This window comes from Oncorhynchus tshawytscha, linkage group LG33 (genome assembly GCF_018296145.1).
Source record: "Oncorhynchus tshawytscha isolate Ot180627B linkage group LG33, Otsh_v2.0, whole genome shotgun sequence".
NCBI classification, from domain to species: Eukaryota; Metazoa; Chordata; class Actinopteri; order Salmoniformes; family Salmonidae; genus Oncorhynchus; species Oncorhynchus tshawytscha.
In genome coordinates, this window is record NC_056461.1 from 1293579 (window position 1) to 1319832 (window position 26254).

Consider the following 26254-nt stretch of genomic DNA (forward strand, 5'->3'; position numbering starts at 1 on the left):
CCACTGTATATATAATATCCAATATAGTTTATATAATCAATTGAGTCATAATTTAACAAATAAAAATGCAACTGCCAGATACTTCATACTAGGTCTGGGCAATATATAGAATTCATTTGATGTTTTTGCTCTATATTCCAAATGCCTGCATTACAGAATCCAAGTTTTTTTGTATCTTTCTTTTTATGAGCATTGACATTAGCTTGTTATCGTGGTGTTTTTGATCTCGTCTCTTTCGCTCTTTCTATGCGGGGCTCCTTCCCAATTACACCAGAGATCTGTATATAATGAGGAGATGCTCATGTCTCCGCCCTAACAATGAGAGTCATTGTTCCAAAATTGGGAAGGCTGGCAACAAGCTTAGGTTCAAAACAAGCGCATAGAAACGCATTTGGTTTATTTTGGACAAATTTTGCAGAGAGGGAAACCCCTCGCTTGGCCTCTTTCTCCCAAACCCCTCCCCCTACCACTCACAACAACAAAGATGAGAGATCACTTCTTCCTCTCTGACAAACGGTTTCAAATCGCAGTTTTGTCCAACAGAATGGGTCAAATGGACACCGAAACACATGGAGACATTATTTTACTGTAATAGAGGAGAAGTTTACTTTTTGAACCATACCCTGTTTGTTTCAACTCCAGAGCAGACACTACTAAAATGGATGTACCAATGAGCATTCATGCTGGAAAATTAATGCTCAGTTTGTCGCATGTGCATTATGGTACCATGTATCGCTAGCAGCATTTTAGTCAAATACAGATTTTTATACTAGCTGTTTGGATGATTGTGTTTTATAAAGTGCAATAAGCATTAAACAGTTATATAAGGAGTTGGCAACTCATTGACATTCTGCGAAATAAGGTAGGTCACTTGATTTCAACATCTGAACGAAGTGGACAGGCTAGCATGCTGTTCAAACAGTTGGAGATGGACAGAAAATTGTGTTCATAACAATACAACTGTTTTGCCTTGTTAGTTGAATTCAGAGCTTGTGAAATTATACCCAGAAATGTTCCCTACGCACAAAAAGCTTATTTCTCTTTTTTTTTGCACAAATTTGTTTACATCCCTGTTAGTGCGCATTTCTCCTTTGCCAAGATAATCCTTGCACAAATGCGGAGGTACCGGTCCTGCTGCTGGGTTGTTGCCCTCCTACAGCCTCCTCCACGTCTCCTGATGTTCTGGCCTGTCTCCTGGTAGCGCCTCCATGCTCTGGACACTACGCTGACTACGCTTGCCACAGCTCGCATTGATGTTCCATCCTGGATTAGTTGCACTACCTGAGCCACTTGTATGGGTTGTAGACTCTGTCTCATGCTACCACTAGAGTGAAAGCACCGCCAGCATTCAAAAGTGACCAAAACATCAGCCAGGAAGCATAGGAACTGAGACGTGGTCTGTGGTCACCACCTGCAGAACCACTCCTTTTTTGGGTTTGTCTTGCTAATTGCCTAAAATGTCCACCTGTTGTCTATTCCATTTGCACAACAGCATGTGAAATGTATTGTCAATCAGTGTTGCTTCCTAAGTGGACAGTTTGATTTCACAGAAGTGTGATTGACTTGGAGTTACATTGTGTGGTTTAAGTGTTCCCTTTATGTTTTTGAGCAGTGTATATAAATACTCTTTGTATTCCAGTTATCATTGGCCATACCTATCATAGCCCTTTTCTATCATGGGCCATTGTTGATGTTCTCCATTACATTCATGAGAAATGAGGCCAGGCCTCATTAGGAGGCAGTAGCTGTGGACAAGTTGGTGGGATGCACAGCTTGGAATAATCATCGCTCCCAACACTGATCCCCCTTGCAGAGTCAAGGATGTTTAGCGTTCATCTAGGCTAATGAAATGCAGAATACTAAAGGACCTGCGAGCGGCTCCTTGTACATAGACTCTGCACCCAGAACAGAATCGGCAGCCGTTGCGCATGCAGGTCACATACTAACCTCGTACCCTCCATACCAAAATCCCCCTCTTTTTCTCGCGGTAAAAAAATGCATTGCATATTTTAGCGTATCATTTTTTTTAATGTAGGCCCAACCAGAGCACCTTGCAGCTTTGTACATGAAAAAAAAGAACACTTCTCCCACACTGCAATAAACAGATTTAGAAGCTGGTCTATAACCGGAGTTAAAGTCCCGGGGGAGAAACTGATTCGTACTCTATGTGGCTTCAGCTTGCCATGAGAGGTTTGAGCCAGGCCTTTTCCCTAGACACAGACAAATGCGGATGGACAGAGATGTACACACACACCCTCACAACCACCATACACACAGACCTCCCTGCCCACGCCGCTCCCTGAGGTGCATGGTGGCTTCTCGCTACCGCTGAGTGACGCAGTCAAGGTGTGCTCAATCTGAAGAAGGTCGCCCAGCAGCAGCCTCATCTCTTAGTCCCCCCTCCCAGTCCTCTCTCACCCCCCTGGGACAGACAGCGTCAATGGAGAACGCTGTCAGTGGTGTAACAGGATCGCCTAGGCCCAGCCGGGCCTCCCTGGGATGGAGGGAGGGAAAGAACACAACAGGAAAGTGTAGCTGGGGATACTTTGAGTTCCGACTTTTCGGCTTGAGATCTGATCCCCCCCAGAGCTAATGCCTAGGCTTTAGCTCGAAGGGCATCTAGTGTTGAGTCACACACACTTCATGCCCATTTGGTTATACCTACATAGGAATGCAATAGACACCTGCAGGGTACTTTAGTTTTTTTGCATGTTCATTCCCAAGTGTGTTTTCCAGTAAAGCCAGCCTGTTTTTGTTTATGGTAATAGTGTAGCTGATAAGGTCTTATTGCTATCTCAGATTTGCTATTAGTTTTTTTTATGTGGGTGAACCGACAATCTGCTTGGTCTAATTAATTTAGAGGCTTTTCTGATTGGTTGCTTTCATGCCATTGACCCCTGATACCAGGGATGCACTTAATGTTCTCCAGGGTTTATCTCAATTTTAGTGGTCAAGTCAACACATTACTGGTAATCTGTACCAAGACAGGTATGAAAGTATACCAATACTGGCAGAGCATGGAAAGAGCAAGAGTGTCTGGTTTTGAACCAACCTGAAACTTTAGATGCGAGAATTTGCATCAATAGATGGGCAAAACTAATTTATTCACCATTGTTTTCAGGAATCGATAAAATCTGAAGCCACACTTTTTTTGGCATAGAATTTGAATAGAGGCATATGATCCTTGAATAATACCTGGATGAAGGCCGAAGGAGGATTAAGCACAAAGTGGTTAAGCGTGGAACGGTCATAGGAAAGGCTCGTCAAGGAGACAGTTGGTGTCAGCCATGGGATCTCAAGCGAGGGGAATGGGTGGTGATGGGGAAGGGTGGGTTGGTAAAGCCTAGTGCCAATGTCCGCTACGGTAATGAGCAAGAGAACCCCTCTTGGCGGGCACATTCAAGGCCGACTGGCAGTCGCAATTAAATGCGACGAGGAGGTGTAGCCCCGCAATCAGCCACCTCGCCAGTCTCCGAATGTAAATAAAAATGGGCCCAGTCAAATTAGCCTTGCCAGCAGCTCGCCCGTTAAACCTGTCTCCATAATGAGGGAACTGTGGCATTTCAGCACGCCTCCAATCCCATCCTGGTCTCATTCAGCGAAGCAACAAGCGCTGGTGTGTGTCTTGTCAAGATATTATAAATAGCACTGAGGACATCAACAGCTTTGCTCGCAGGACCAAGATGTGTGGCAGAGAGAGAGAGAAATAGAGGGAAATATGGTTGCTGGGTCCTATCAGACATATTTATCCTCCTCTATGTCTTGCTCAATATCCACTCTCCCATCATTTTATGTTTGTCTCTTGTTTTTCCCCACATTTTTGTCATATGCCTTCCTCATGCACCCCTCTGCTTTTTCATTCACCTTTGGCTACCTCCCTCCCCTTTCACCCTCTTCTCTCTCACACTTCTCCCCTCTCCTCCCTTTACCCCTTGCACTTACCCCTCTCTAGCCCCTGTACCTCTCTTATCTCTTTCCCCTCTCTCTCTTCTCTCCCTCGTTCACCTGGTCACCCTCATGGCCAGAGGAGAAGAGAGAGAGCACGACTCCTGTTCTGTATTCTTGACGAGCCCACCTCCTAAAGAATACCCCCTGAATGCTCATTGCTGGCCACACACACACACAAGCACAGCTGCTGTCAGATAAATGACTTGGTGAGTGAGAACCAAACCATGTAGAGGAACCACTGGAGTTGACACACCACTGCTCACTGTGTCCACTCCCCCCTTCTCTCTTGCTCTCAGATATAACTGTCTTGATGACAGCTACTTCCCCTATTATTTACATTCCATGGGATGGGGTACAAAAACATTACGGGTGCCCTTGACATATTGGTAACAGGGTAATGTACAAGATAACCAATATAAGGATGTGTGTGGATGGAATGGTGATGGAAGGCACTATACATTCATTCATAATGCATTAGACACAGCAGTCTATAGTGTTTATCTGAAATTCTCAACTATGTGTTTCTTTTCTTACAGCTATCTGCCTTGGTTTGAGGTGTTCTACAAGTTTCTCAATATCCTGGCTGACTGCACAATCAAAGGCCAGGTCAGTGTGGACAAGATGCCGCCGACATACATGGTTGCCCAGTTCCCAGCTCTTAGCCAAGTTTGCAGTATTTTTTTTTATTTCTTACATTATTTGCTCAGAATATTTTTTGCATCATTACCTACAGCTGCAAATAACTTTGGGATATTAGATCGGCGGTCACTAACCAGCATTTCGACCAGAAATTAAACTTTTCTGAATTGCATCCTTTGTCTGTACCCACAGAGGAATTTCCACTCATCCCAGTGGCTACTCCTAGATGCCGCCAATGGAGAATAGGAATACGGAGTGGGCCTTTAGTCCGACTCAGGAGGCATGCATGCCACCCACCGCTTACGAGTATATTACTCGTTAATGTTCAGTCCCTGGACATATCCTGATTCACGGAATCATGGTTCTCTCCAGATGTATTGTCCCTGTCCATACAGCCAATGGTATTCTCCGTACATCGCGGACTGGGAGAAAGTACTCTCCAGGAAAAAGAAAGGTGGAGGTGGATGTTTTATGATTAACCATTCATGGTGTGATTGTGGTAATGTATAGGAACTCAAATCCTTTTGTTCTCCGAATCTGGAATACCTCACTATGAAATACCTCCCGCATTTACTTCCCAAGATAATTATCTTCGGTCATCGTCACGGATGTGTATATTCCCCCTCAAGCAGACACTGTGATGGCTCTCAAGGAACTACAATGGACACTGGAAACCGCATATCCTGAGGCGGCATTTATTGTAGCTGGGGACTTTAATAAAGCAAATCTGAGGAAAACATTACCAAAGTTTTGTCAACACTTCACCTGCGCTAGTTGCTCATCAAGAATGTGGACCATTGCTACTCCCCCTTCCGGGACAGCTACAAGGCCCTCCCCTGCCCTCCCTTCGGCAAATCAGATCACACCTCCATTTTGCTCCTTCTTTCCTATAGGTAGAAACTTAAACAGGAAGTACCCGCGATGAGGACTGTTCAACATTGGTCTGACCAATCAGAATCTATGTTTCAAGATTATTTTGATCACGCGGACTGGGGTATATTCCAATTTTCCTCTTTAATAATGTGTCCATACTGTTTTACCCACTTCATATTTATATACTGTATTCTAGTCAAGGCTCAGCTTACAGTGTATTTGGAAAGTATCCAGACCCCTTGATGTTTTCCACATTTTGATACGTTACAGCATGATTTTAAAATGGCATAATGGCAAAGAGAAAACAGAAAACAAAACATTTTTTCAAATGTATTAAAAATAAGAAACTAACACTTTATTTACGTATGTATTCAGACCCTTTGCTATGAGACTCGAAATTGAGCTTGTTTCTGCAGCATTGAAGGTCCCCAAGAACACAGTGGCCTCCATCATTCTTAAATGGAAGAATTTTGGAACCATCAAGAATCTTCCTAGAGCTGGCCGCCCGGCCAAGCTGAGGAATTTGGGGAGAAGGGCTTTGGTCAGGGAGGTGACTAAGAACTCGATGGAGTTCCTCTGTTGAGATGGGATAACTTTTCAGGACAACCATCTCTGCAGCACTCCACCAATCAGGCCTTTATAGTAGAGTTGCCAGACTGAACCCACTCCTCAGTAAAAGGCACAAGACAGCCTGCTTGGAGTTTGCCAAAAAGCAGCTAAAGGTCTCTTAGACCATGAGAAACAAGATTCTCTGGTCTGATGAAACCAAGTTTGAACTCTTTGGCCTGAATGCCAAGTGTCACATCTAGAGGAAACCTGGCACCATTCCTACGGTGTTTTTCAGCGGCAGGGACTGGGAGACTAGTCAGGATCAAGGCAAAGATGAACGGAGCATAGTACAGAGAGATCCTTGATGAAAACCTGCTCCAGAGCGCTCTAGACGAAGATTCACCTTCCAACCAGGACAACGACCCTAAGCACACAGCCAAGACAACGCAGGAGTGACTTTGGAAGAAGTCTCTGAATTTCCTTGAGTGGCCCAGCCAAAGCCCGGACTTGATCCCGACTGAACATCTCTGGAAAGATCTGAAAACAGCTGTGCAGCGATGCTCCCCATCCAACCCAACATATCTTGAGGGAATCTGCAGAGAAGAATGGGAGAAACTTCCTAAATACAGGTGTGCTAAACTTGTAGCGTCATACCCAAGAAGACTCGAGGCTTTAATTGCTGACAAAGGTGCTTCAACAAAGTACTGAGTAAAGGTTCTGAATACTTATGTAAATGTGATATTTCAGTTTTTCGCAAATATTTGTAAAATCCTGTTTTTGCTTTGTCATTATGGGGTATTGTGTGTAGATTGATGAGGAAAAAACAACAATTGAATCCATTTTACAATAAGGCTGTAACCTAACAATGTGTAAAAAGTCAAGGGGTCTGAATACTTTCTGAAGCCACTGTATATAATTACTGCTGTAATCACCTGTTCTAATCATATACTGTCCATAATGTCTATACACGCCATCATATACTTATATATTTATTTTCCGGGCTCTGACATTGCTTGTTCTAATGTTTCTTAATTTCTTAATTCCTTTATTTATATTTTTTGCATTTGTGTGTAATGTTTTGTATTGCTAGGTATTCCTGCACTGTTGGAGCTAGGAACATAAGCATTTTCCTACACCTGCGATAACATCTGCAAAATATGTGTATAAATGTATTTGATTTGTTTTCAATTATAGTGATAATTGTGGCTCGGGTGAACCTTGTTGATGGTAATAGATCATCACAACTGTTGATGTAAAAGGGGCTTTATAAAATATATTTGATTGAGTTAGGTAGAGAGGAGATTCAGCAAATCTTAAGAGAGTGGAAGTTATTTTTTTTTTTAAAGCTTGTTTATTTTTAAATGTATAACCAAAAGGTTTTGGCTCTTGGCCTTAATCAGAGTACAGTGCCTTCAGAAAGTATTCATACCCTTTGATTTATTCCACATTTTGTTGTGTTGTGCCTGAATTCAAAATGGATTAAATATTTTTTTAAATCCCATCTACACAATACCCCATAATGAAAAATGAAAATATTTTTTGAAGTCTTTGCAAATTTATTGAGAATAAAATACTGAAATATCTCATTTACATAAGTATTCACACCCCTGATTCAATACTTTATAGAAGTGCCTTTGGCTGCGATTACAACTGTGAGTCTTTCTGGGTACGTTTCCAAGAGCATTCCACACCTGGATTGTGCAACATTTGCCCATTATTGTTTTCAAAATTCTTTATGTTCTGTCAAATCGGTTGTTGGTCATTGCTAGACAACCATTTTCAGGTGTTGCCATAGATTTTCAAGTAGATTTAAGTCAAAACTGTACTCAAACATTCACTGTCTTCTTGGTAAGGAACTTCAGTGTAAATTGGGCCTTGTATTTTAGGTTATTATCCTGGTGAAAGGTGAATTAATCTCCCAGTGTCTGGTGTAAAACACTGAACCAGGTTTTCCTCTAGAATTTTGCCTGTGCTAAGCACCATTCCATACATTTTTTGGTTCTGAAACACTTCTCGGTCCTTAACGATTACAAGCATACCCAAACATGATGCAGCCCACCACTATGATTGAAAATATGGAGAGTGGTACTCTGTGATGTGTTCTATTGGACTTGCCCGAAACGCATTACTTTGTATTCAGGACAAAAATGTAATTGCTTTGCCACATTTCTTGCATTATTACTTTAGTGCCTTGTTGCAAACAGGATTCATGTTTTAGAATACTTGTATTCCGTACAGGCTTCCTTCTTTCTTTCCCTCTGTCAATTAGGTTAGTATTTTGGAGTAAATACAATGTTGTTGATCAATCCTCAGTTTTCTTCTATCACAGCCATTAAACTCTGTAACTGTTTTAAAGTCACCATTGACCTCACGGTGAAATCCCTGAGCAGTTTCCTTGCTCTTCAGCAACTGAGTTAGGAAGGACACCTGTAACTTTTGTATTGATACACCATCCAAATTTGAATGAATAACTTCACCATGTTCAAAGGGATATTCAATATCTGCTGTTTTATTTTTACCAATCTACCGTTAGGTACCCTTCTTTGCGAGGCATTGGAAAACCTCCCTGGTCTTTGTTGTTCAATCTGTTTGAAATTTACGGCTTGACTGCAGGACCTTACAGATAATTGTATGTGTGGGGTACAGAGATTCAAAAATCATGTTAAACAGTATTGCACACAGAGTCCATGTAACTTATTACGTGACTTGTTAAGCAAATGTTTACTCCTGAACTTTTGGGGACCCCCGAGTGGCGCAGCGTTCTAAGGCACTGCATCTCAGTGCTAGAGTCGTCACTACAGACCCTGGTTTGATTCCAGGCTGTATCACAACCAACCGGGATTGGGAGTCCCATAGGGCGGCGCACAATTGGCCCGGGTTAGTGTTTGGCCGTGGTAAGCCGTCATTGTAAATAAGAATTTGTTCTTAATTGGCTTGCCTAGTTAAATAAAGTTTAAATAAAATGCATTTAAAAAGTGTTTAGGCTTGCCATAACAAAGGGTTTTAATACTTATTGACTAAAGACATTTCATCTTTTAATTTTTAATGAATATCTAAACATTAAAAAAAAATGTAATTCCACTTTGACATGGGGTATTGTTTGAAGGTCATTTTGAATTCAGGCTGTAACAACAAAATGTGGAAAAAGTCAAGGGGTATGAATACTTTTAGGTAGTTAGAGGCAGACAGAGATTTTCACTGCAGGAGACTGTCACCTTTCTTTGTCTTTGCCTGTGTTTTTGGTGGCAGCCAATCCCATCTAATATTAAGGTGGTGTCCCCTCTGTCAGAGCTGCCACCCTACTGACAAACTTCTCGCACCCACTATATTCTGGCAACAGCTTTGTTCCTCATCTTTTCTTTCCTCTTTTGAAAAGAAAAGAGATTGCTTGACATTTAACTCTCATTTCCCCTGCAACTCTGTTTACTGTAAAACTATAATAATAAAATATTCTTATTACTACTCAACATATTAACAAACATATTACTCTCTGCACACGTAGTGATACTGATGTGAAAAGTGTATTGTCCAAAAAAATACATGAATAAGACATGTCATTCAGGGTAACAATCAAGTGGAGCTTAATGGTAGGAACTCAGGTATTTTTCGGAATGCATTCAGAGCACTTTGGCAAACAGCTGTTCAGTCCTCAGCCTTGCAGTATTGTTGTTTATGTGTGTAATTCGCTGTGCTCTCAGCACCCAGACAAAGCCCTATACCTGGGAGATAGTGAACAGAGAGTATACTGAGGGATAATAATTATTCCCGACATCACACATTTGTCTAAGTAATCCATATCAGAAAGTATTTGGTTTTTGTTTACCCATTAACAGGATAAAGAGACATTTTGTTATAAACTGGGAGTATGTTGTAAAATTGGATACCATAGGCCAGGGATGAGCAACTGGCGGACTGTGGCCCTCATTTTGTAGGCCCATGGATGAATTTCCCAAAAATGTTAAATAAAGACAGAGAACTCAGTCGGAGTCTCAAGTCTTAATGTTGAGAGTTAGAATAGTAGAATAAACAAGGTGCAATTTCGGAATGTGGTTGTGTATCGGCAGTTTTCCTTTGTTATATCAGTCACTGAGTGTCACTCAATTAGCCATGTCAGCTAAAAAAAATTGATTGACAAGTTAGTCTAGCCAGCTGTAGTAATCATTGTCAAATTACCACCTGGGGTAATCATGCCAAATAATGTCCCCCAGCCAGAAAGTGTCCCCCTCTGCATCACAATGGGATTCGATACAATATTAGCGTCCGTCGCTATATCAACGGTATGATGACCTAATGTGTTGAATTTTGGTGATCATTACAGCCTTAATGACTTTCTTTTCATCTCCGCCATGTTAAACAAAGCAGATTTCCGCGATGATAAGATGAAAACAATACTTCAAACCACTTTTGGGTTCCTTGTCAACATTTCAACAACATGAAATCAATCTCTTAAACGATGCTATGTTTCGGAAATAGCAAAGAAAACCTGTAATCTGCTCGACACATTAAAGTTACTTCCCTTACAGATCACAAAGTCAGCTAATTACCTTACAGATCAGGAAGTCAGCTCATTTCCACTCCATTCATATGCAAATCCATTTGATTCATACACTGGCTTGTCTGGCTGTCATGTTTATGTTTTAACCTGCACTTCCCTTGTTTTAAAGTATTATTTCAGTAGTCCTCTATTATGATTAATTTTGTTCTATCTCACATAGCTCATTAGTACACCCCTGTGGTTGAATATATATGTACATATAGGTCCAAGGATACATCTATGAATCATGTCACATTAACAAATAACATTTATTTTCACATATTTTTGTTGTACACTAACATGGCAATCAGTCTGCAATACTTAATTATAGTGTGTGAAATAGAAAGGTGTTTGCAGTGCTAGTGTTTTTAGTTCATCTGTGTAGCTCACATTATGTACCTAGTATGATATGGCTAGCAAACTTTATTAGCAGATAATTACAACATTACAATAACAGTGGCTTTAGATGATGTAATGAGATGGAGGAGGGGATGGGATGAGTGGGCAGATTGTTGGGCAATCAGATGCAGAATGTTGTCTGGAGAGAAAGAGTTAAAGGATAAGGAGAGAGGGGAGAGGCAGAATCCAGAGATGGGTGTGGCTAGTTCTTCCTGTCACTTGTCCTTGACAGGCAGCCAGTCTCAGTCAGGGGTGGTCAGGGGTTAGTTGGAAGCCCTCTCACCACGTAAAGGTACAGGCCGATATATATACACATCATTTTTTTGTTACATTGTTTTTTTTTACACAGTTTAATAAAGGCCTTTAACTTCTTATGGGCAGGTGGGACTGTAGCGTCCCACCTGGCCAACATCCGGTGAAATTGCAGAGCGCGAAATTCAAACTACAGTATGATAAATATTTAACTCTCATAAAATCACAAGTCAGAAGTTTGCATACACCAAGTTGACTGTGCCTTTAAACAGCTTGGAAAATTGTAGAAAATTATGTCATGGCTTTAGAAGCTTCGGATAGGCTAATTGACATAATTTGAGTCAATTAGAGGTGTATCTGTGGATGTATTTCAAGGCCTACCTTCAAACTCAGTGCCTCTTTGCTTGACAACATGGGAAAATCAAAAGAAATCAACCAAGACCTCAGAAAAAAACTGTAGACCTCCATAAGTCTGCTTCATCCTTGGGAGCAATTTCAAAACGCCTGAAGCTACCACGTTCATCTGTACAAACAATAGTACGTAGTAAGTATAAACACCATGGGACCACGCAGCCGTCATACCACTCAGGAAGGAGATGCGTTCTGTCTCCTAGAGATGAACGTACATCGGTGCGAAAAGTGAAAATCAATCCCAGAACAACAGCAAAGGACCTTGTGAAGATGCTGGAGGAAACGGGTGCAAAATTATCTATATCCACAATAAAACAAGTCTTATATCTATATCTATCTTATATCTAACCTGAAATGCCGCTCAGCAAAGAAGAAGCCACTGCTCCAAAACTGCCATAGAAATGACTATGGTTTGCAACTGCACATGGGTACAAAGATCATACTTTTTGGATAAATGTCCTCTGGTCTGATGAAAGAAAAATATAACTCTTTGCTCATAATGACCATCGTTATGTTTGGAGGAAAAAGGGGGAGGCTTGCGAGCCAAAGAACACCATCCCAGGCCGTGAAGCACGGGGGTGGCAGCATCATGTTGTGGGGTGCTTTGCTACAGAAGGGACTGGTGCACTTCACAAAATAGATGGCATCATGAGGTAGGAAAGTTATGTGGACATATTGAGCAACATCTCAAGACATCAGTCAGGAAGTTAAAGCTTGGTCGCAAATGGGTCTTCCAAATGAACAATGACCACAAGCATGCTTCAAAAGTTGTGGCAAATTTGCTTAAGGACAACAAAGTCAAGGTATTGGAGTGGCCATCACGAAGCCCTGACCTCAATCCTATAGAAAATGTGTGGGCAGAGCTGAAAAAGCGTGTAAGAGCAAGGAGGCCTACAAACCTGACTCAGTTACACTGGCTCTGTCAGGAGGAATGGGCAAAAATGCACCCAACTTATTGTGGGAAGCTTGTGGAAGGATACCCAAAATGTTTGACCCAAGTTAAGCAATTTCAAGGCAATGCTACCAAATACTAATTGAGTGTATGTAAACTTCTGACCCACCGGGAATGTGAATAAAATAAAATAAAATGCTGAAATAAATTATTCTCTCTACTATTAGTCTGACATTACACATTCTTAAAATAAAGTGGTGATCCTAACTGACCTAAGAAGGGGACTTTTTACTTGGATTAATTGTCAGGAAATGTGAAAACTTATGAAAACTTTAAATGTTTAAATGTATTTAAAAGTTTAAATGTTTTTGGCTAAGGTGTATGTAAACTTCAGACTTCAACTGTTGATAACGTTAACTAAATATAACTGTCTGGCTAGATAGCTAGCTCCCACCGTACCTTCTCCGCTGTGCAATCTGGTTTCCGAGCCGGTCACGGGTGCACCTCAGCAACACTCAAGGTACTAAACGATATCATAACCGCCATCGATAAAAGACAGTACTGTGCAGCCGTCTTCATTGACCTTGCCAAGGCTTTCGACTCTGTCAATCACCATATTCTTATCGGCAGACTCAGTAGCCTCGGTTTTTCGGATGACTGCCTTGCCTGGTTCACCAATTACTTTGCAGACAGAGTTCAGTGTGTCAAATCGGAGGGCATGCTGTCCGGTCCTCTGGCAGTCTCTATGGGGGTGCCACAGGGTTCAATTCTCGGGCCGACTCTTTTCTCTGTATATATCAATGATGTTGCTCTTGCTGCGGGCGATTCCCTGATCCACCTCTACGCAGACGACACCATTCTATATACTTTCGGCCCGTCATTGGACACTGTGCTATCTAACCTCCAAACAAGCTTCAATGCCATACAACACTCCTTCCGTGGCCTCCAACTGCTCTTAAACGCTAGTAAAACCAAATGCATGCTTTTCAACCGATTGCTGCCTGCACCCGCATGCCCGACTAGCATCACCACCCTGGATGGTTCCGACCTTGAATATGTGGACATCTATAAGTACCTAGGTGTCTGGCTAGACTGCAAACTCTCCTTCCAGACTCATATCAAACATCTCCAATCGAAAATCAAATCAAGAGTCGGCTTTCTATTCCGCAACAAAGCCTCCTTCACTCACGCCGCCAAGCTTACCCTAGTAAAACTGACTATCCTCCCGATCCTCGACTTCGGCCACCTACAAAATGGCTTCCAACACTGTGGATGCAGTCTAGTGCCATCCGGCACTGCACCTTATACCACCCACCACTGCCTGTATGCCTAGTCGGCTGGCCCTACATATTCGTCGCCAGACCCACTGGCTCCAGGTCATCTACAAGTCCATGCTAGGTAAAGCTCCGCCTTATCTCAGTTCACTGGTCACGATGGCAACACCCATCCGTGGCACGCGCTCCAGCAGGTGTATCTCACTGATCATCCCTAAAGCCAACACCTCATTTGGCCGCCTTTCATTCCAGTACTCTGCTGCCTGTGACTGGAACGAATTGCAAAAATCGCTGAAGTTGGAGACTTTTATCTCCCTCACCAACTTCAAACATCAGCTATCTGAGCAGCTAACCGATCGCTGCTGCTGTACATAGTCTATTGGTAAATAGCCCACCCATTTTCACCTACCTCATCCCCATACTGTTTTTATTTATTTACTTGCTCTTTTGCACACCAATATCTCTACCTGTACATGACCATCTGATCATTTATCACTCCAGTGTTAATCTGCAAAAATTGTAATTATTCGCCTACCCCCTCATGCCTTTTGCACACATTGTATATAGACTCCCCCCTTTGTTTTCTACTGTGTTATTGACTTGTTAATTGTTTATTCCATGTGTAACTCTGTGTTGTCTGCTCTCACTGCTATGCTTTATCTTGGCCAGGTCGCAGTTGCAAATGAGAACTTGTTCTCAACTGGCCTACCTGGTTAAATAAAGGTGAAATAAAATAAAAAATAAAAAATGGCTCACATCAACACCATCCTCCCAGACACCCTGGACCCACTACAAGTCGCATACTGCCCCACCAGATCCACAAATTCAATCTCTATTGCACTCCACACTTTCCTTTCCCATCTGGAGAAAAGGAACACCTATGTGAGAATGCTGTTCATTGACTACAGCTCAGCATTCAACACCATAGTGCCCTCCAAGCTCATCACTAAGCAAAGGACTCTCTGATTAAACACCTCCCTCTGCAACTGTATCCTGGACTTCCTGATTGCCACCCTCAGGTGGTGAAGGTAGTCAACAACACATCCGCCATTCTGACCCTCAACACAGGGTGTGTGTTTAGTCCCGTACTATACTCACGACTGCGTGGCCACTCATGACTCCAACACCATCATTAAGTGGTAGGCCTGATCCCCTATGATGATGACACAGCCTACAGGGAGGAGGTCAGAGACAACAACCTCTTCCTCAATGTCAGCAACACAAAGGCACTGATTGTATACAATAGGAAATGGAGGGTGGAGCATGACCCCATCCACATCAACAGGGCTGTAGTGGAGTAGGTCGAGTCAAGTTCCTCTGTGTCTACATCACTAAGGAGTCATCATGGTCCACACTAGGGCTGTTACGGTGACCGTATTCCCGCCACACTGTCAGTCACGAATCATGATGGCAGTCAAATTCCACGTGACCATTTAGTTACGGTAAGTAGGCTTCTCCAAGCTCTGATTCTGTTGATGGTCATTAGTAGCCTAACAAACTTGCTAACTGCCTGGTAGTCAGCACTCTATTGTCACTCTAATAACTCTGACATCAATGCAAATGTAATCAAAAATTGAATCAAACATTTCATGAGAGCCCATGGGCTCATGTTGCACAACATTTCTATAAGCTATGCAATTGCGTGAGAAAACAGAGTGATGGCCTCTTAAAAATAGGAGGATCCCATCAGCTCAACGGGTGTTGAGCCTATCTGGCATTTCAAGTTTAGGGAAGACAATTTCCTCTGTATAAATGTACCTGTGGTCACGCAGGAGACTGGGTTTAAATTTCCCTACGGGGAGGAAGGAGTAGGTTGTCCTTGTAAATAAGAATGTGTTCTTAACTCACTTGCCTTGTTAAATAAATCCTATTGCTTCTAACTTCAATATGCTCTTTAAATAAATAAGACCTACAACACTTTTAACAGCACATTACTCAACACTAGTGAGACTCATGTCGCCTACGGTAGGCCTACAGTATATCGAAAAATATAATGTGACTCTCCCCTAATATTTACGTATGGATGATTGGGGGATATTTCTGTAATTCATTGATATTTATACCCATAGTAATTCGGTATGGATCCATAACTAAATAAACATCTGCATTTTTTATCATTTTCTTATTAATAAAAGCATAAAGATGCCATTATTAGTTACATTGTTTTAGTTTGAACCTGCGACTGGCACTAAAAACAGAACAGCGAGAATGTTTCACTAGTCAGCGCCATCATTCGTGCAATGCCCCTTAAAGTGTTGCCAGTGCGGCAGGGTGGGGGTCCACCCCCTCCCCCTTCCTCCTCTCCCCTTCCCAATGCGCTAGGTCAATCTTCTGTGCGCGGCTTTGCGGCCCATCCCGTGCTCCCTGCCCTCGTGCCTTGAACCTTGCGCGCTTTCAGTGGATACAGCTGGAGAACTGCAAGGCAGTCCCATTGTGTGCCACTCGGGAGCCATGACCAATATGACCAATATATATTGTCCTGCTAATAACAGGGTTAATAATACACTGCTCAAAAAAATAAAGGGAACACTAAAATAACACATCCTAGATCTGAATGAATGAAATATTCTAATTAAATACTTTTGTCTTTACATAGCTGAATGTGCTGACAACAAAATCACACAAAAATGATCAATGGAAATCAAATTTATCAACCCATGGAGGTCTGGATTTGGAGTCAAACTCAAAATTAAAGTGGAAAACCACACTACAGGCTGATCCAACTTTGATGTAATGTCCTTAAAACAAGTCAAAATGAGGCTCAGTAGTGTGTGTGGCCTCCACATGCCTGTATGACCTCCCTACAACGCCTGGGCATGCTCCTGATGAGGTGGCGGATGGTCTCCTGAGGGATCTCCCCAGACCTGGACTAAAGCATCCACCAACTCCTGGACAGACTGTGGCGCAACGTGGCGTTGGTGGATGGAGCGAGACATGATGTCCCAGATGTGCTCAATTGGATTCAGGTCTGGGAAACGGGCGGGCCAGTCCATAGCATCAATGCCTTCATCTTGCAGGAACTGCTGACACACTCCAGCCACATGAGATCTAGCATTGTCTTGCATTAGGAGGAACCCAGGGCCAACCGCACCAGCATATGGTCTCACAAGGGGTCTGAGGATCTCATCTCGGTACCTAATGGCAGTCAGGCTACCTCCGGCAAGTACATGGAGGGCTGTGCGGCCCCCCAAAGAAATGCCACCCCACACCATGACTGACCCACCGCCAAACCGGTCATGCTGGAGGATGTTGCAGGCAGCAGAACGTTCTCCACGGCGTCTCCAGACTCTGTCACGTCTGTCACGTCTGTCACATGTGCTCAGTGTGAACCTGCTTTCATCTGTGAAGAGCACAGGGCACCAGTGGCGAATTTGCCAATCTTGGTGTTCTCTGGCAAATGCCAAACGTCCTGCACGGTGTTGGGCTGTAAGCACAACCCCCACCTGTGGACGTCGGGCCCTCATACCACCCTCATGGAGTCTGTTTCTGACCTTTTGAGCAGACACATGCACATTTGTGGCCTGCTGGAGGTCATTTTGCAGGGCTCTGGCAGTGCTCCTCCTTCTCCTCCTTGCACAAAGGCGGAGGTAGCGATCCTGCAGCTGGGTTGTTGCCCTCCTACAGCCTCTTCCACGTCTCCTGATGTACTGGCCTGTCGCCTGGTAGCGCCTACATGCTCTGGACACTACGCTGACAGACACAGCAAACCTTCTTGCCACAGCTCGCATTGATGTGCCATCCTGGATGAGCTGCACTACCTGAGCCACTTGTGTGGGTTGTAGACTCCGTCACATGCTACCACTAGAGTGAAAGCACCGCCACCATTCAAAAGTGACCAAAACATCAGCCAGGAAGCATAGGAACTGAGAAGTGGTCTGTGTTCACCACCTGCAGAACCACTCCTTTATAGGGGGTGTCTTGCTAATTGCCTATAATTTCCACCTGTTGTCTATTCCATTTGCACAACAGCATGTGAAATGTATTGTCAATCAGTGTTGCTTCCTAAGTGGACAGTTTGATTTCACAGAAGTGTGATTGACTTGGAGTTACATTGTGTTGTTTAAGTGTTCCCTTTATGTTTTTGAGCAGTGTATATCTGTGAGAATATCCAAAGGGCTTTTATGTAATTCAAAATTAATAATAAAAGTAATCACTTTGTTTAAAACATAACAATATTGTGGAGATGTTGTTTTCAAACAATGTAAAATTAGCGAGAAAAAGGCCATTCTTGAACATGGGGTGAGATATTGTTACTAATTTCTAAATAAAGCCAGTTTGTTATTTAGAATTATTTCTGTTTTTAGAGGGAGAAAAAACAAAAACCTGCAGTCATCTCATGGGTCTCCCAATCAAGCCTGCCACGGGTATAGAACCAGAATCTGTAGCAACACAGCTTGTACTGCTAATCAAATGTAGACCGCATTATCTACCAAGAGAATTCTCTTCGATTATAATCACAGCCGTATATATCCCCCCCCAAGCAGACACATCGATGGCTCTGAACGAACTTTATTTAACTCTCTGCAAACTGGAAACGATTTATCCGGAGGCTGCATTCATTGTAGCTGGGGATTTTAACAAGGCTAATCTGAAAACAAGACTCCCTAAATTTTATCAGCATATCGATTGCGCAACCAGGGGTGGAAAGACCCTGGATCATTGTTACTCTAACTTCCGCGACGCATATAAGGCCCTGCCCCGCCCCCTTTCGGAAAAGCTGACCACGACTCCATTTTGTTGATCCCTGCCTACAGACAGAAACTAAAACAAGAAGCTCCCACGCTGAGGTCTGTCCAACGCTGGTCCGACCAAGCTGACTCCACACTCCAAGACTGCTTCCATCACGTGGACTGGGAGATGTTTCGTATTGCGTCAGACAACAACATTGACGAATACGCTGATTCGGTGTGCGAGTTCATTAGAACGTGCATTGAAGATGTCGTTCCCATAGCAACGATTAAAACATTCCCTAACCAGAAACCGTGGATTGATGGCAGCATTCGTGTGGAACTGAAGGCGAGAACCACTGCTTTTAATCAGGGCAAGGTGTCTGGTAACATGACTGAATACAAACAGTGCAGCTATTCCCTCCGCAAGGCTATCAAACAAGCTAAGCGCCAGTACAGAGACAAAGTAGAATCTCAATTCAACGGCTCAGACACAAGAGGCATGTGGCAGGGTCTACAGTCAATCACGGACTACAGGAAGAAACCCAGCCCAGTCACGGACCAGGATGTCTTGCTCCCAGGCAGACTAAATAACTTTTTGCCCGCTTTGAGGACAATACAGTGCCACTGACACGGCCTGCAACGAAAACATGCGGTCTCTCCTTCACTGCAGCCGAGGTGAGTAAGACATTTAAACGTGTTAACCCTCGCAAGGCTGCAGGCCCAGACGGCATCCCCAGCCGCGCCCTCAGAGCATGCGCAGACCAGCTGGCCGGTGTGTTTACGGACATATTCAACCAATCCCTATACCAGTCTGCTGTTCCCACATGCTTCAAGAGGGCCACCATTGTTCCTGTTCCCAAGAAAGCTAAGGTAACTGAGCTAAACGACAACCGCCCCGTAGCACTCACATCCGTCATCATGAAGTGCTTTGAGAGACTAGTCAAGGACCATATCACCTCCACCCTACCTGACACCCTTGACCCACTTCAATTTGCTTACCGCCCAAATAGGTCCACAGACGATGCAATCTCAACCACACTGCACACTGCCCTAACCCATCTGGACAAGAGGAATACCTATGTGAGAATGCTGTTCATCGACTACAGCTCGGCATTCAACACCATAGTACCCTCCAAGCTCGTCATCAAGCTCGAGACCCTGGGTCTCGACCCCGCCCTGTGCAACTGGGTACTGGACTTCCTGACGGGCCGCCCCCAGGTGGTGAGGGTAGGCAACAACATCTCCTCCCCGCTGATCCTCAACACTGGGGCCCCACAAGGGTGCGTTCTGAGCCCTCTCCTGTACTCCCTGTTCACCCACGACTGCGTGGCCATGCACGCCTCCAACTCAATCATCAAGTTTGCGGACGACACAACAGTGGTAGGCTTGATTACCAACAACGACGAGACGGCCTACAGGGAGGAGGTGAGGGCCCTCGGAGTGTGGTGTCAGGAAAATAACCTCACACTCAACGTCAACAAAACTAAGGAGATGATTGTGGACTTTAGGAAACAGCAGAGGGAACACCCCCCCATCCACATCGATGGAACAGTAGTGGAGAGGGTAGCAAGTTTTAAGTTCCTCGGCATACACATCACAGACAAACTGAATTGGTCCACTCACACAGACAGCATCGTGAGGAAGGCGCAGCAGCGCCTCTTCAACCTCAGGAGGCTGAAGAAATTCGGCTTGTCACCAAAAGCACTCACAAACTTCTACAGATGCACAATCGAGAGCATCCTGGCGGGCTGTATCACCGCCTGGTATGGCAACTGCACCGCCCTCAACCGTAAGGCTCTCCAGAGGGTAGTGAGGTCTGCACAACGCATCACCGGGGGCAAACTACCTGTCCTCCAGGACACCTACACCACCCGATGCTACAGGAAGGTCATAAAGATCATCAAGGACATCAACCACCCGAGCCACTGCCTGTTCACCCTGCTATCATTCAGAAGGCGAGGTCAGTACAGGTGCATCAAAGCTGGGACCGAGAGACTGAAAAACAGCTTCTATCTCAAGGCCATCAGACTGTTAAACAGCCACCACTAACATTGAGTGGCTACTGCCAACACACTGTCAATGACACTGACTCTACTCCAGCCACTTTAATCATGGGAATTGATGGGAAATGATGTAAATATATCACTAGCCACTTTAAACAATGCTACCTTATATAATGTTACTTACCCTACATTATTCATCTCATATGCATACGTAGATACTGTACTCTATATCATCGACTGCATCCTTATGTAATACATGTATCACTTGCCACTTTAACTATGCCACTTGGTTTACATACTCATCTCATATGTATATACTGTACTCGATATCATCTACTGTATCTTGCCTATGCTGCTCTGTACCATCACTCATTCATATATCCTTATGTACATATTCTTTATTCCCTTACACTGTGTATAAGACAGTAGTTTTTTGGAATTGTTAGTTAGATTACTTGTTCGTTATTACTGCATTGTCGGAACTAGAAGCACAAGCATTTCGCTACACTCGCATTAACATCTGCTAACCATGTGTATGTGACAAATAAAATTTGATTTGATTTGATTTGATATGCAGTGTCTTAGACCATTGCACCACTTAGGCGCTATATAACATGACCGGTCGGGGTGGCCTACAGTACTACAGTGAGAGAGCAAAAATAATCCTAACAAAATAAAATAATAAAAACCTTTGTGTAACAACAGTTTTAGTAAGTAATACTGAAGTCGTGCACAATTATCAGTTTCTATTTAGGTTTATGTCTCCCATTCATTGTCAGTTAGAGGAAGCATAATCAGTGCTCGAACTCCCCCTTGATACTGTATTACCTCAACTACCTCTCACCCCTGCTCATTGACTCGGTAATGGTACTCCTCATTATTGTTGTATTGTGTTACCATTTCCTTGTTTTATTTAGGAATTATTTATATTTTTATCTCTGACTGTTGAGAATCGGCTTGTATTTCACTGTAAAGTTTATACCTGTTCTTTTTGGTGCATTTGAGCAATAACATTTGATTGGATTATTTTCCGGTTTTCGGTTCAGTTCCCTGAACTGGTTCCAACACTTCAGGGCCATTGATCAAGATGCCAAAAGCCGTAGGGTCACGGAAGAAAATATATTGAAACAGGAAAACAAAAAAGGCAGTATGCTAGTTTTTTCAGTGTATGGAATGTCTATACAGTATTATTAATAATAATACATGGGACTTGAATTGCCTTTGAAAAAAAACAGAGTATAAAACAAGAATAAGACAATAGAATGAATAAAATCTACTTAACTTTGGATAGGGCTGAGTAAGAGTGGGCTAAACTGAGGGGAGTGCCAGACTGAACAGATGTGTTAATCCTATTAGCGTATGTCTTTTGTCATGAACTGTGATGGCTTAAAATACCTTAATCTCTTCAATTTGACCTTTGACCCGCCATATTTCTTTGACCCTCTTTGCATTCCTACTTCACTGTGCCTGACACAAGGGAACTTCCCAGCATACCTGAAAGTGTGAGTATCTTCGGCCTTCACCCTACAGTTTCTGGTGTACATTCACAGCACAATCGGCACCACTGACAATATCCATTTGAGCTCATTGATGACATACCAAAATACATGACTCAATCTCATCTGATTTGATATGAGAGAACTCCCAGATTCACCCCCAAGGAGTTATCATTGTAGATCAAAACCATAACAAACCACACCAATGTTACTCCACTCTTCAATACCTCATTTGATTTCCCCGAATGCTCCTGGCATCCTTGGATGGTTAGTTTGCCATTGGGGGAAATCAGAAAGACCTTGCTAGACCTCTAAGGCTGTGAGCCCTCCCCAGCTACCCATCTCCCCATCTCTGGTGGGCCTTTAGAGAGACAGGCAGAACGCGGTGAAGGGAGAGCTTATATGTTAGCTTGTCTCTCTACTTTTGATATCCACGGCGTGATGGAGACAAGAAGGGAGCCGTCAGTGCAGTGGCTTTGAACTTGCCTGGTTACCCATCCACATGACTCTGGCAAAACTCCACACCCACACTAATGTTTCTTCTCTACTAGTCTGCATATAATCACCTCCCCAATGACATCTCAAATGCGAACACATTCAAACCGCTCTGATTGGACCGATAAACCGATTGATTAGGCCAGAGCCTGAACACACGTGGGTGTTTCAGAAATAGTAATTGGCTTTGATACTCTGCTTGGTTAGAGACAATCCAATCACTGATGACTTATTTTGTACAACGCCCCTCACTTTGATGACGGCAGTCTCAGGCTGAATGTATGTAGCGATAGATAGAGCAACATAATTTAATTGTGTGCAGTATGAGTCGTCAGGCAACCTTTGAACCCCAGTAAGCAGGGGGAGGGGTCGGAGGAGGAGGAGGCTGCAGTCTTCAGAAATAATGGTTGTGAAGGATTGGAGAATGACAGACAGATAGGCTCACACATACACACACTCCTGACTTCTACCTCAGTTTATTTCACTTAAATCTCTGGTGGAATGCCTACATATTTGTTTCAAGCATTCCCAGATATAAAGAGCATAAATGTATGTTTTTCACACTATTGTATTTAATTGTATAACACTCTGATGATCTCAATGAAAAGTTTGAGTTGAAACGGGGGATGTGTCTTCCTGTTACACTCTTCACCTGTTATACTTTTGTTATACCAATAAAGGCTATTGAATTGATGTTGATGCCTTGTACTATTCATGCACAGTCATTGGTCCTCCCTTGCCTTGTTTGGTTTTTGTTGTTTTTTGGCCTTTTTTTTTGCAGAGAAACCTAACAGAATATTTTGTAGCTGTAGATGTCAATAACATGCTCCATCTGTACGCTAGTATGCTTTATGAGCGTCGAATCCTCATCTGCTGTAGCAAACTAAGCACTGTAAGAACTGTAGATTCTTCATTCCCCCCTCCTCTTCCTCCTTTCTCACTCCTCATCTCTCCATGCATATCCACTTATTAATGAAAGTGTCCTTTTTTCACAGGATTGGCTTGGTACTGTTGCATAAATGGTTGCACACCCAACTGTAATGATTCATTTGTATCCAGCATCTATCTTTGTATCCAGCATCTGCTAAAAATATCTCCTTACACATACATTGAAGGAGCCCTCCTTTGTTGTACTGTACCATACAAAGAAAAGTGTTCCATTATGGTTCTAGTAACGGTCCTAACATGGAGTCCTGAGGCATTCCTAAGTCTTCCATTATGGTTCTAGTAACGGTCCTAACATGGAGTCCTGAGGCATTCCTAAGTCTTCCATTATGGTTCTAGTAATGGTCCTAACATGGAGTCCTGAGGCATTCCTAAGTCTTCCATTATGGTTCTAGTAACGGTCCTAACATGGAGTCCTGAGGTATTCCTAAGTATTCCATTATGTGATATCCAAGCGACACAATTAAGCCCCTCCCACTCTCTCGGCACCCTTAAAGTTTATAATGTCTGATTACAGAAGCCCAGTCTAAGTTCTGTTTTTTACCCATACAGTAGTTTGGATGCTCAATAAAGCTCACAAGCCCATTGGGAATTTCTATTCTTTAGATACTACACCTGAACATGGAGTAGCAAAGATGGCGACCTGTTAGAATGTGTGGTATAAAACGTACTTTGCCTTCCATCACAATGTGGCCATGTTCTTTGAAGAATATGGGGAGAACACACTATTCCTTTTCCATATCAGTGGTTATTGAGGAATAGAAATAAGGGACACATCTCAAATGTGACCATACCTATATAGTGCACTCTATATAGTGCACTACTTTTGACCAGATCCATGGGAGAAAAGCAGAAGGTTCCTCTAATTTTTTACCAAAACAGAGAAACAACACGTGTCCTCCACCATCCCTATAAAAAGATATATGATTCATTTCAGTGAAAAAATCTTTACCTGACATGGCTGTGGAAGAGCATTCCTCAAGGTCCCCCTTGATTGTCTATGGGGGGGGGAGAGAGAGAGAAAGGTTTTATGACCACTCACATGCCTTTTTGACAGCTCTTAATATAGACCAACACCCATGTCACATGTCTGAGACAAACGCTGTTATCCTGGGGAAAGGCTGCTCTGTTGTTTGTCGGGCAGCGCAACGTCACTATTATTGACACATCTGCCAGCGTTTGACGGCGCCATCTGAATTTGATCAGTCCCGTAGGCTGGCGCTACATTCGTCCTTCCTGACAAACAAAAGGGAGCTGGATTTGTCACGCTCGTATTAAGCATCAGTGATAGGAACTGTCAAGGGGAGAAGGAGTAGGGAATTATTTTATTTTTTAAATCTTCTTACTGTAAATGAAGTTACTGGTCTAATTTACGGTGGTGTAATTCTTTTAATTTCTGGTGTAGCTTTGATGCCATGAGTAATAGCCAATTTCCTCTTGGACTTCAACCCGTGTGTGCATGCGTGCTCGGGACTGTGACTGTCGGCTTTGGTTTCCTGGGTAGATGGTTACTGACATTTTGGGTGGACAAGAAGGTAATTAATAGAGTGTTTTAGCGCGCCATCTTTTATGGATGCTTCAATAACAAAAAGCTACCCACACAACAACACACTTAGTCTGGTCTTGTAAAACCAACCACACATGCAAACAGACACAGGCATGCTGTACACACATAGACTTTCTTGTGGTCCTTATATAGTTTTACATTTGATCATCCATCAAAAGGTTTCTCAGGTGTGAGTGAATGCATCACCAAGGCAAGAGAAGAGAGAACTATTACACTTTCGGAATAATCATTACCATCTTATGAATATGAATATCAAACGTTGAGAATTAGTTTGTTGTCATTAAGTTTGATGAGAGAAGCGTTTGAACTTACTGTGCTATAGCCATATTCCTGAAATGTTAACTATATTCTCATATGTATCAAGTTGAGAGGTATAGAGCATCTTGCACCCAAGGTTATAATGTATTTTTTCTCCGATAAGAAAATGCAAGAAATAGTGACTCTGTCAATATAATGTACACTACCGTTCAAAAGTTTAGGGTCACTTAGAAATGTCCTTGTTTTTGAAAGAAAGCACATATTCTGTCCATTAAAATAACATCAAATTGATCAGAAATACAGTGTTGACATTGTTAATGATGTAAGTGACTATTGTAGCTGAAAACGACAGATCTTTTATGGAATATCTACTTTTGAACGGTAGTGCATGTTTCAAAATTAAACTTTGAAAAATAGTTATGTTCTGTGGTGTTGTGGGTGATTGTCCTGTTTTGTACTTTCTCCTTCACAGTTAACGACGTGTGTTCATGGGTCGGCGGCCATGATGTACCCCATGTATTGGCAACACGTTTACATTCCCGTCCTGCCTCAGCACCTTATAGACTACTGCTGGTGAGTAACCACAATGGTCCTCTGTAGCTCAGTTGATAGAGCATGACACTTACAACACCAGGATATTGGGTTTGAATCATGGGACCACCCATTCATAATAAATGTATGGACATAAATTGGCATACACTACATGAGCAAAAGTAAAAGAAAAAAAAAGTTGAGCATTGGTTTGGAAGCTGGAAATACACTACATTGACAAAAGTATGAGGACACATGCTCGTCGAAAACCTCATTTCAAAATCATGGGTATTAATATGGAGTTGGTCGCCACCCTTTGCTGCTATAACAACCTCCATTCTTCTGGGAAGGCTTTCCACTAGATGTTGAAACGTTTCTGCAGGGACTTGCTTCCATTCAGCCACAAGAACATTAGTGAGGTCGGGCAATTAGGCATGGCTCGCAGTCTGCGTTCCAATTCATCCCAAAGATGTTCAATTGGGTTGAGGTCAGGACTCTGTGCAGGCCAGTCAAGTTCT

The 26254-nt window shown here is 42.9% G+C and overlaps 1 pseudogene; it reads left to right on the forward strand.

The window, feature by feature from the left end:
* The window catches only part of LOC112247259, a 96346-nt pseudogene that overhangs the window by 35142 nt on the left and 34950 nt on the right, over positions 1 to 26254 (forward strand).